This window comes from Lactuca saligna, chromosome 9 (assembly GCF_052625555.1).
Source record: "Lactuca saligna cultivar CGN05327 chromosome 9, ASM5262555v1, whole genome shotgun sequence".
Lineage (NCBI taxonomy): Eukaryota > Viridiplantae > Streptophyta > Magnoliopsida > Asterales > Asteraceae > Lactuca > Lactuca saligna.
In genome coordinates, this window is record NC_136425.1 from 182,092,173 (window position 1) to 182,103,504 (window position 11,332).

Below are 11,332 nucleotides of genomic sequence, written 5' to 3' on the forward strand. Positions count from 1 at the left end.
GTTGTCGAGTTGGTGAAGGTGCAATGGCAGCAATGCAAGGGTTCTAAGTGGACTTGGGAGCCCAAGGATGAAATGAGGGAGAACTATAAGAAGTTGTTCGGGGCAGCGGACTTCGAGTACAAAGTCTGATTCAAAAGTGGGGGAGATTTGTAAAACTTGGATCTTGGTATGTTTCATTATTTCCCTTTATTATTTAAGAGTTTCACTTTTGGTCCTTAGCCAATACATGGGGCATACCACATGGTATGCTTAGCATACTGATGCGAGGCTTGATCGAGACTCCAGGCTCGTACGTGGGGCATACACTTATGTAAGTGGGGCGTACGTGCGACTTAGTAAAACCCTAATTTAGGGTGTTGGATCCTATATAAGCATCTTAAGTCATTAGGGCTAGCCACTTTACCTGTCTCTAAGCCTCTAGAAATCGACCCTTAGAAAGCGACCCTTAGTCTCTTTTGTGGTGTTTTTGTCACAACTAGAAATTTTGTGCCTTGTAACTACAACAATGTAGTGAAATTATGAATCAAACTCTTAAAAGCATGCATGATACATACTCTATAACATCAAGTTTTCCATCAAACACTTCATACAAGCATTACAAAATACTCAACAAGCAATTGGGAACCCTAGAAGTTCTTGTTTAGGTCCATTTTGGTCTAGGACTTCCTTATTGGGCCCGATGGACCAATAAACTTCCAATTTGACCATCTTGGACTTAGAACTCTTAAATAGGCTCTAATTGGACCCACTTTCATTTATTTCAACATTTTGGGCCATAATGGGCCTAGAATGAAATGAATTAAATATTATGAACTATTATGGACAATAATTAACCTAATCTAGCTTAATAAAGCATAAAAAAAAAATCACACTTATATTTTATAAGGGCTAAAAATCACCCAACCTAACTATAACATGGGCTTAAGGACAAAAAGCCCAAAAATCCCCTCTCTCCCCTCTCCATTCTCGGCCCAAGCCCACAAAGAAGGAGGGTTGACTTTGTTGGGTGACACCTCACTTTTGTACATAGGATTTCCATGCAACTATCTTGTCAAACCTCTCTCTCTCCCCTCTCTTCTTGTTCTCGGCCGATTTCAAGCACACACACACACACATTTCACTCAATTTTTCTCTCAAGAAACTCTCTCATTTCTCCTCTAAAATTTCGAGACCTAAGGAGCTTTCAAGAAGATATCTCCACAAATGCTTCACCTAAGGTAAGATCAAGTTTGGATCTATGATTTAGGTACTTTGTTTTATCAAAATCTCCTCCTAATCCATGTAAAAATCTTGATCACTCTCCTAGAAACTCTTTAAGTTCAAGATCTTCCAAGGAGAGGTACTAAGGCCAAATTTCTTCTCACTTTCTTCCAAAAGCCGAAACCACACCCAAAGGTGAGCTTCATACCCCCTATTTTTCAGTTTTTTATAAGTTTTGTGGGGGAAGAATACAAGCAAATGTGTAGATCTATGAGTATATGTATGCTTTATGTGATTTCTATGCTTATATATATGTTCTTATGTGATTGTGATGTTGGATCTAGTCAAAAAGAGCTTAGAAATCGAGATCTACAATGTGTTGAATGAAATAAGTATAACTTATGTTATTTTACACAAATCATTTCTAGAAAAGTAACCAAGTTGGTTAATATGAACCTCTTTGGGCTTAAAACCCATTTTTGGTCTCAAAATGCTAAAAATATAAAACTAAAGGGCCCGAAATGACAAAATACAAATTCTGAGGGTTGAGATGAGTCAAAACAGTTTCAAAAATGGATTTTCTGAAAATTTACTCTTTTGAAGGATTAAAATGTGAATTTTTAAACCTAATGGGCCAAAAATGAACTTTTCGGCCCAATAAAGCCCAAATTGCGAGATTTTTAATTTAGAGGGGCTGAAACTGCCCTTTTCTATAAAACAGGGGACTACTAGTGTACCAAGTCCATTTCAAAGGTTAAAATTACTTTTCAAATTTAAAAAGGACCAAAATTGCAAATATTTTCCATTTTGGGTCAAAAGTGTAAAAATTGCGAAAATAGAGGTTTCAGCCGAGAAAACTTCATTTTTAGGGACTAAAACTGTTTTCCAAACAAATTTGAGCTGAAAAATACCTTTTCAACAAGTTTTGATACTAAAGTGTCAAGAAAAATGGTCTAAGGACTAAAATGGAAATTCTTTTATACAAAGGGTCAAAAGTGTAAACTGTCCATAAGAAAGGGGCTGTAAAAAGTAAAATTCTAATGTGTTAAACAATAAATCCGTTATGCTAAAATACTAGTACCACGACTACCGACGAAACATAATACACCTTTAACACTAAAAATCGTTACCAAACGAATTGATTCGGTCTCGAATCAATAACGAATCAGAAATCTATACACGACGATACTACAATACACACGCTGAAATTACGGGAAGTCAATACACACGTGGGAATTCACCAGATGTCGATACACCATCTTTGGGCCCGAAAGTTTCAAATCGTGCTTGTTGGGCCTAGCTAGCCCAATGACATGATCTTTAGGCCCGAAGGAAACTCGCTTACATGTTGTTGGGTCTTTTATGACCTAATTCCGTGTAAAAGGACTTTCAATGGCTTTTGTGCTGTTGGGCCCCAAGGGTCCTTTGGTACTGCCAATAAAGTCAAGAATTCACCAATTCGGGCCGGGCCAAGGGCCCTTCGCATTCACGGTAGCCTTGAACGACTTATGGAATTATCGAGGGCTTCGTGCTCTTTTTTCTCCTCGGTTGTGGGGCTATGAGAAGTTAGGGTGATTGGATTAAGTGAATAGTACAGACGACGCCTAAGGGATCGTTTGTATAGTTGTAAACTAGTCGTTTTCATTAATGCGTGTTTACAACAATTCACAACCCATAATTAATCCAACGTCACCTAGAATTATTGAATACACACGTCACAACGGTATAACAAAATAGAAAACGCATAATTCAAAGTATTAGGAAAACATCGGTTTTTCCTAGGGTTTTTTTTTCAGGTCATACACCGACAAGATGCATACCAAGTCTAACAATGTTTTTTTTTTTTTTTGAAACAAACAAGCATACTTACGGATCTTCACACTTTTTTTTATTACGATACTCTTTTAAGAAAATATCGGATTTTCTGGTGGTTTTCAAAACAATACAAAACATTATATTTCAAACATTACTTATGAACTCACCAACATTTCATATGTTGACGTTTTTCAAAATACTTGTATTATTAGGTAACAGGTAAATCGAAGGGAAAGATGTACTCAGTGATGTCTTGTTGTTTGTTTATCCAGTATCGAACAATTTACTTTTTGGGAATGTAATGTTATGAAATAATGTACTAAATGTAAACACTACCAGTTGTACTATTTCAATGCATGGTGATGAATGATGTTATGTTTCATGTATATTCACTGTGATGGTATTCAATTGAGTCACAACAGCCCTCGGACGTTTCCGCCGTCTGGTTCGGGGGTGTGACAGTTTTTGATTCCTTAAGAAGAATTCAGTGGTTGTTTTGCTCTTTATGAAGGATGTAAAGAAGATTGATGGTGCTTTGCTTGGTGAGAAGGTTATAGATCCAAAATCATCACCCTTGGTGCAAGCTTATTGAGGTATCAAATTCAAACCTTATCTTCTCCATGTTTAGATCTTTTCATATCTTAGTTTTTATGATTTTGGTCCCTTTTTGGGTTGGTTTGAGGAGTTGGGACGTTTAAGGACTTATTCTATTAGATCTGAGTTTGTTATGGACTCTTTAAGCATAAAGGTGCTAGCTAGGGATGAGCAACGGAACCGACCCGACTAGAATTAGCCTGAACCGACCTGGTTCGGGAACCGATGTTGGTCGAAATTTAGAACCGAAACGGACCGCCGGTTCAACCGATTCTGGTTTTTACCGGGTCTTCAATGTTGGAATCGATCCTCGAGAAATAGCAACATATTTTGAGAAATATTTAGGTTATGGTTTTGGTTTTTTTCTGGTTCTTATCGAGTCTTGAAACCTTGTTAATTTAACAAACTAAATCACTACATGAAATTTTTGTCGCTATTTGCATATTAAACCTTAGGAGCCATAATACAAAAAAATTAAGTTGTCTTTTTACCTCAAAACTATATAAAAAAACAATTATTGATAAAATTGAAAGCAAAGATGAAAATAGTTGTGTATACAACATGAAAAACTAAGTTTTTTGGTCCCTCACAGTTAAGATGATTAATTAGGAAATGGATTACTAATCGAAATCAATGGTTTTCATCCGTTGCAAAGCAATATTTACTGTTTGAGTTTATTTTCTTTAAACAACTTAATAGTATATATAATCGGACTAATGTCATAAAACCCTCAAGTTTTCATGGTTTTTTCGTTTTTGCTCAAAGTTAAATTTTATATCCGTTTTTACCCTAACATTTTCCAAAAAATATTCGGTTTTACCCTTTTACCGGTGTTAACAGATTACCATTATCTTAACATCGCAAAAAAACCTCAAGTTTACAGTTTTTTTTTTTTTTTTTTAATTTTTTTTAATTTTTATCTTTTTACCTTTAAGTTTATAATTTTTTTTACACTTTTATTCTTTTTTTTTTTTCATATTATATATATTCAAACAGCAAAATCATATTTATATACGAAAAAATTTTAATTGAATATTGTATTTACATTTTTTTTAATGTTATTTCTTTTTATATATATATATATATATATATATATATATATATATATATATATATATATATATATATATATATGTGTGTGTGTGTGTGTGTGTGTGTATGTATGTGTGTATGGGTTTTTTTCTTCGATAAACCATTTGAGATGTAAAAAAACAAATTAATATGTTTTTAGAACTACAAATACGTATTTTTATGTATTTAAAAATATACATATCAATCAAAAAAACTTGTTTGTTCATAAATATATATATATATATATATATATATATATATATATATATATATATATATATATATATATATATATATATATATAACTGTAAATATGTATTTTGATATATGTTTTTTTTAAGCATAAATATATTTTTAGAAGTATAGATATGTATTAATATATAAAAATGTAAAAATATTATTTATCTTTTTAAATGTTATAACTATGCAAACACACACACACAAACAAACAATATATATATATATATATATATATATATATATATATATATATATATATATATATATATATATATAACATTGAGAAAAATATAAATACAATACTTAATGAAATATTTTTTCGTATGTAAATCCGATTTTTTTGCATTAATATGTATATTATGAAAAAAAATATACTTAGGGTAAAAGTGTAAAAAAAAATATTATAAACTTAAGGGTAAAGACGCAAAAAAATAGTAAACTTAAGGTTTTTTTTTTTTTTTTGAATTTAATATAATGGTAATCTAGAAAACCTGCTATCACCTGTAAAAGGGTAAAACTGAATATTTTTTTGAAAATGTTTGGATAAAAACGGACATAAATTTCAACTTTGGCAATACCGACAAAAACCTAAAAACTTGATGATTTTTATGACATTAACCCCATATAATCTTACTTGATCTTCATGAGCATCCATATTTAGAATTATTAAAGATGATTATTGAGAAATTGATGGTTGTAGATTATTTTTTCCATCTTTTGATATTGCTTATTGATAGTTGAGATTTGAGAAGATGATCAATGATAGTGGATTGGTGGATAATAGATGATGATTTAAGATGAAGACTAGATGAGGATGGAATCAAGATGTGGACTTGTCGACTTGAGATGACGATGAATTGATGATCAAACATTCAAGTTGTTGTTAAGGTTCACTTAATGATCAAACATTCAAGTTAGTTGCCGCATCAACATACCAAATGGTTTCGTAATATGCTGCATCGTTTTCTTGAGGCCTCCAAGAAACATTAGAAGTCTAACGGACGTGGGTTATTTTTGGTCTTGTTCAGTTCTAGCTTTTGGGCCAGTCCCAACGATCGGTTCTCAGTTACAAAAATAGACAATAATAGAGTATCCATCCCTTCCCGACCGATTCCATCGGGTTTCGGTTCCGGTACCATTTCCAGCCGGTTCCCTCGTCCATATGCTCCTCCTTATTCCTTAAACTCGTCTTCATGAAGCCAAATACTCACATGATACTATATACACGATAGAGATATGTCACTATACGCCTATTTTACATAACATCGGATCATATATTTTCTCTCCTTATTCTTTCCATTTTTCATTTGTCTTTTTAGGTGGGATCAGATCACTTTCGATCATACGATTTTATCTTTGATTTTATGATCTCACCAAAAAACGGTTATATAAGATCGTGATTGATATCAAATTCCCGATTTTGATAACTTTGGTTGGATCTATACTAGTTGCACATTTTTTTGTAGTAAATGCACAGTAACATCCAAAAAAATCAAAAATTTTAAATTGTGAGACGAAATCGAATAGTAGCCCGAGACGCCAAACAGATCCGCCCACGATTTAACCATCAACAACATAATAGTCTATATGCATTATATATATGGATAGTCTATTGTTAAAACATAAGAAAACTTGTTTACATTAATTAACTTTAATTAATTCACTATCTATATTAAAATAAAAAACTAGGTTAATAATAATATTACAGAGGTCATTTATTAGTTGTGTTAAAATCAAACTTTTTAGTTTTTTTCTATTATTATTTTTGTCACCGGTTATCAACAAGTTTCTAGATTATCAATAAATAAAATTAAAAAGCCATTATATTTTAAATTCTTTTATGTTTTTTAACTAAGTTTGCTTTTATTTTTTCGTAGTATATGTATTTATCATGATTCAAAAAAGCTCGCATAGTTTCGTCATGACGCGCCATAGCTCTAAGGCTTTTGTTTGTAGTCAAGTTTTAATAAAATGTCACTTAAAGTCCTATATTTATGTATAAAAAAAATTAGTACTAGTAAAAAGTAGTTCTTTTGTCATTTGTCACCCTATTAAGCATCTTTGTTAATGTCATACTACTTGTCAACCTATTATTTCTTCTTTTCAAATTTCAAAATTAAAATTTTTATTTTAATTACATTAAATTAATAACATTAGACTAAAAAATAAAATAAAATTAATATAGATAATAAGGCGATATAATTTCACATATTTATTTGAATTGATGATTATAAAATTATATATAACTAAAAAATATCTATTAACTAATAATTTATTTAAAATAATTACTTAATAATTTTGAGTTTTTACTATGTAAGTTTAATTAATTTTGTAAGTACGGTTCCCATGATTTATAATATATATATATATATATATATATATATATATATATAGAGAGAGAGAGAGAGAGAGAGAGAGAATTATTAATTATATACAACATAACCATATTAAGTCATGTCTTACAAACGATATGACTCATCACGAATTTAAAAAGTTTGAGACTTGGCAATGAGACTAAATAACGTTTAATGTTATTTACAATATATATATATATATATATATATATATATATATATATATATATATATATATATATATATATATATATATATATATATATATATACTCTAAAAATATATTTAACTAAACATCTTATTAATGTATATTTTAAAATACTATTTTTTATATACGGTCTTTTTCTATTTATAAGGTTTAAACATATAAATACATATTTATATTTTTTTAGAGTATTGAAAATTTAACATTCTTAAAAAAATTATTTTTTTAGAAGTATAAATATATTTTTACTTATTTTTTTATTTTTAGAAATGTAAATATATTTTTAGAAGTGTATATATATATATATATATATATATATATATATATATATATATATATATATATATATATATATATATATATATATATATATATATATATATATATATATATATATATATATATATATAACTTTACACCTTTAAATTATAAATATGTAATTATATGATTTGTAGAAGTAGAAATTCATTTTATAGAATATGGATAAGTGTCTTTATGCCTTTAGAAATATAAATACACTTTTTAGAAATACAAATATATATTTTAGGTTTTTTCGAAGTTAAAGTATATGTTCTACATCTAAGAACGTTTTTTATTTTTACAAACAAAAAATATACATAATTTTAATTCTAAAAATAAAAAAATATGTATTTGCATTTCTAAAAGCATATTTATACTTTTAAAGAAAGAAGAATATATAATTATATTTCTAACAATGTTAAAAATACGTAAAAATGTATTTATATTTCTAAAAACGTCAAATTATAATTTTACGAATGTTAGTTTTTAACCATTTTATAAGAACGTAAATGCGTATTTTTATGCTTTTTATTAAGTAAAGAGATATTTTTTACATCTTGAAAAGTATAAATGTGTGTATTAATATTTAAGCAGGAACATAAATGTATACAAAGATATAATTCTTTTTATAAAAAACGTACATACAATGTTTAGTTAGAAAAAGAATTATTATGTGAATACATAAAAATTAGTATTTCTTCTTGAATATATATATATATATATATATATATATATATATATATATATATATATATATATATATATATATATATATATATATATATATCCTTCTTAATAAATGAAGGTTTTTTTGACACTTGTCAATCTCTCATGAGTTTTGACACTTGTCATTTTGTGGTAATTTTGAAATAAATATTATCCACTTGTATATTTTTTATTTGTTTTAATTTTTAATTAAAGTCATATATTTATATATGTAAGTATTAAATATCATATATATGATATTAAATTGTAATAAATACGTTTCTTTATTTCTTTTTTTAAAGTTGTACACTAAAAAATATTTCCTTTTTATATTAATAATTTTTTAAATCAACCCGTATAATATACGGGTCTTACACCTACTGTGTGTGTGTATATATATATATATATATATATATATATATATATATATATATATATATATATATATATATATATATATAAAACAATTACAAAGAAACAGGACTGATCCTGAAAAATGAAATATTCTTAAAGGCCCAGGACGAACAAGAAAAAATGGGTCTTATCTTTATTATAATTTTATATTTCTAAATAAAAATATATAATGAAAAAAAATTGGGTCATGTACAGCTGCCCACTTTACCCCCTCTAAGCCCCATGGAAAGAAACTTATGGATTGTTTTGCGGATTTTATTTTTTAGTAACCATGAAACCTATGATAATAAGTGACAATTATAATAGTTAGTTGGAAAAAAAAAACTAAAAAGATTCTGGTTTTAACGCAACTAAAAATAATTATATAACAAAAACCATATTTACATGTACAAACTTCGAGCATCTTTAATCAGATACCTAATTGAAACGACTTTTAATGATTATTACATGTAATTTTGACTTTTGACATTATTTTCATTTTGATGAAAAAAATTTGGCGTTGCTTTTGTTGATCTCTTTGAGAGTATGCGTCTTCACAATTTGAATTTCATATATATATCGTAGAAACATGAATTTAAAAATACAGTGAAACCAACAATAAGGTTACAAAATTTTCTAATTCCTATGGTTAGTTATGCATTTGACTATTGATTCGTGACGAAAATATATAATAATGATACATAATAGAAAACTTGATCAAACAAAACGGCTACAGGGTCTATCGCTTTTTTTTTTTTTTTTTTTGCATCCCTTTGTTATGATTGCGGGTTTTGCTTTTTAACACTAGTTGAATGGTGGGCGCGGGCGCTATTGACCAAAGTCATGCTAGCCATGTGCATCTAATCGAAAGCCAAATTGACTCGTGCATTATAATACAAACCGAAAACGATGTCCACTTCCCTATGAAATGAAATATATAGTAATTAGTAAGTGAATGCCGTACTTCGTATAGAGTATAGACGTTATATTTTATAGTTAAAGTATTTATAGCTGTTATATTGGATTAATAGCGTGAAAGCCCAATACTTTTAGCCTAAAAATGGCCAAATCTAAATCTTTTGTAATCAGGCGTCAAAGAGAGGAGCGAGGAGCTGCTAGCCAAGTGCAAACACGCCATCGTCATCAACCATCTGATCATGATCTGAATATCTGGTTTCTTTCAATTCTAAAAACTCTAATTCGATTTAAAACAAAGTAAGTTTATTTCTGATTCTCTAGTTCTTATTTTCTCTTTCTGATTTCTGAAATTTCACTTATTTTTTAATGACTAATCTTAATATCTTGATTGCTTTCTTTTTTATTGTTTGTAGGGATGAAATAGTGGCTCTGACCTACGAGTGCATTACTTATTCTTGATGAATTTCAGTGAACATTACACTGTCTTAGTCTTACCACCTTGAAGATAATGAATAAGTTCTTTTTGAATGTTCAGAGATCTGTGAATAAGTTTTTTTAAAAAATAGGCTCTATTATTTCAATTGAACAATAAAATAGAATGAAGAAGCTGATAATGGAGAGACGAGTGTAAAAAATGACTACTCTACTCAAAACAAGTTAATAGAGTATATTGTTTAAACCCAACAATTAGAAAAATAAAATTTCTTTAGTTCTTATTCTCTATTTATGTATTTTGTTTCATAGCATGTATTGGCCTTTTTATTTTTTGTTTCCTGAAGTAGCTCTTATTTGCTAAAAAAACTTATTATCAACGGCCTCATTTTTTTAGTTATGCCCCTTGCCTCAAATCATCTTAGACCAATCCTGCTTGGAGGTACATAAATGAACTTTTTTCTAACTGCAAAGTGAAAAAAATATGAAGCATCTGAGTTTAAGTCTCTTTTATTTTCTTGGATTAAGAATAGATTATAAAATAGGAAAAATGAGTAATTTAACCCTTATACACTACATTTTTGACAAAAATGATTTTTTTTTGTGGTAAACTAACAATATTCTCCGGAATTCCGGCATACGATTCTTGGTCATGGTGGTGGAATACATTTGACTTAATATTATTATTATTAATAAAATGTACATGATTTCGGAATACATTCGTAATACATGGTTCCAGAGAATAATGTATAATTTTTGCTTTCATAAAATGTGTAACTTTTGGTTTTATAAAATATAAAATTCAATGAAAATGAACAGACAACTAATATATACATAAAATAAATAAAAGATTTGTAGGTCATATTACAAATACGATATTCAAATTATCTTTTTCATTGTACCCCAAAAATTTTCCGCTTATTGTTTTTTATAACCCATAGTGTAACACCTGATTCAAGGTACTTTTCATTTTGACCTTTAGTGTGTAAATAGTTCGCAAATTTGGTCCCTAAGGGGCATTGTTCCCATTTTTGGAAAATTAGGAGTACGATAGGCATACGCAATCAAGGGATAAACCCTAATTTTAGGGTTTGGATCCTATTTA

At 28.6% G+C, this 11,332-nt stretch overlaps 1 long non-coding RNA gene across 1 annotated transcript; it reads left to right on the plus strand.

The window, feature by feature from the left end:
• The first annotated feature begins 9,846 nt into the window (after positions 1 to 9,846).
• Positions 9,847 to 10,518, plus strand: LOC145018049 (uncharacterized). Its single transcript, XR_013666799.1, has 2 exons — positions 9,847 to 10,092; positions 10,209 to 10,518. It is a non-coding gene; the product is annotated as an uncharacterized LOC145018049 (long non-coding RNA).
• Positions 10,519 to 11,332: the final 814 nt, after the last annotated feature.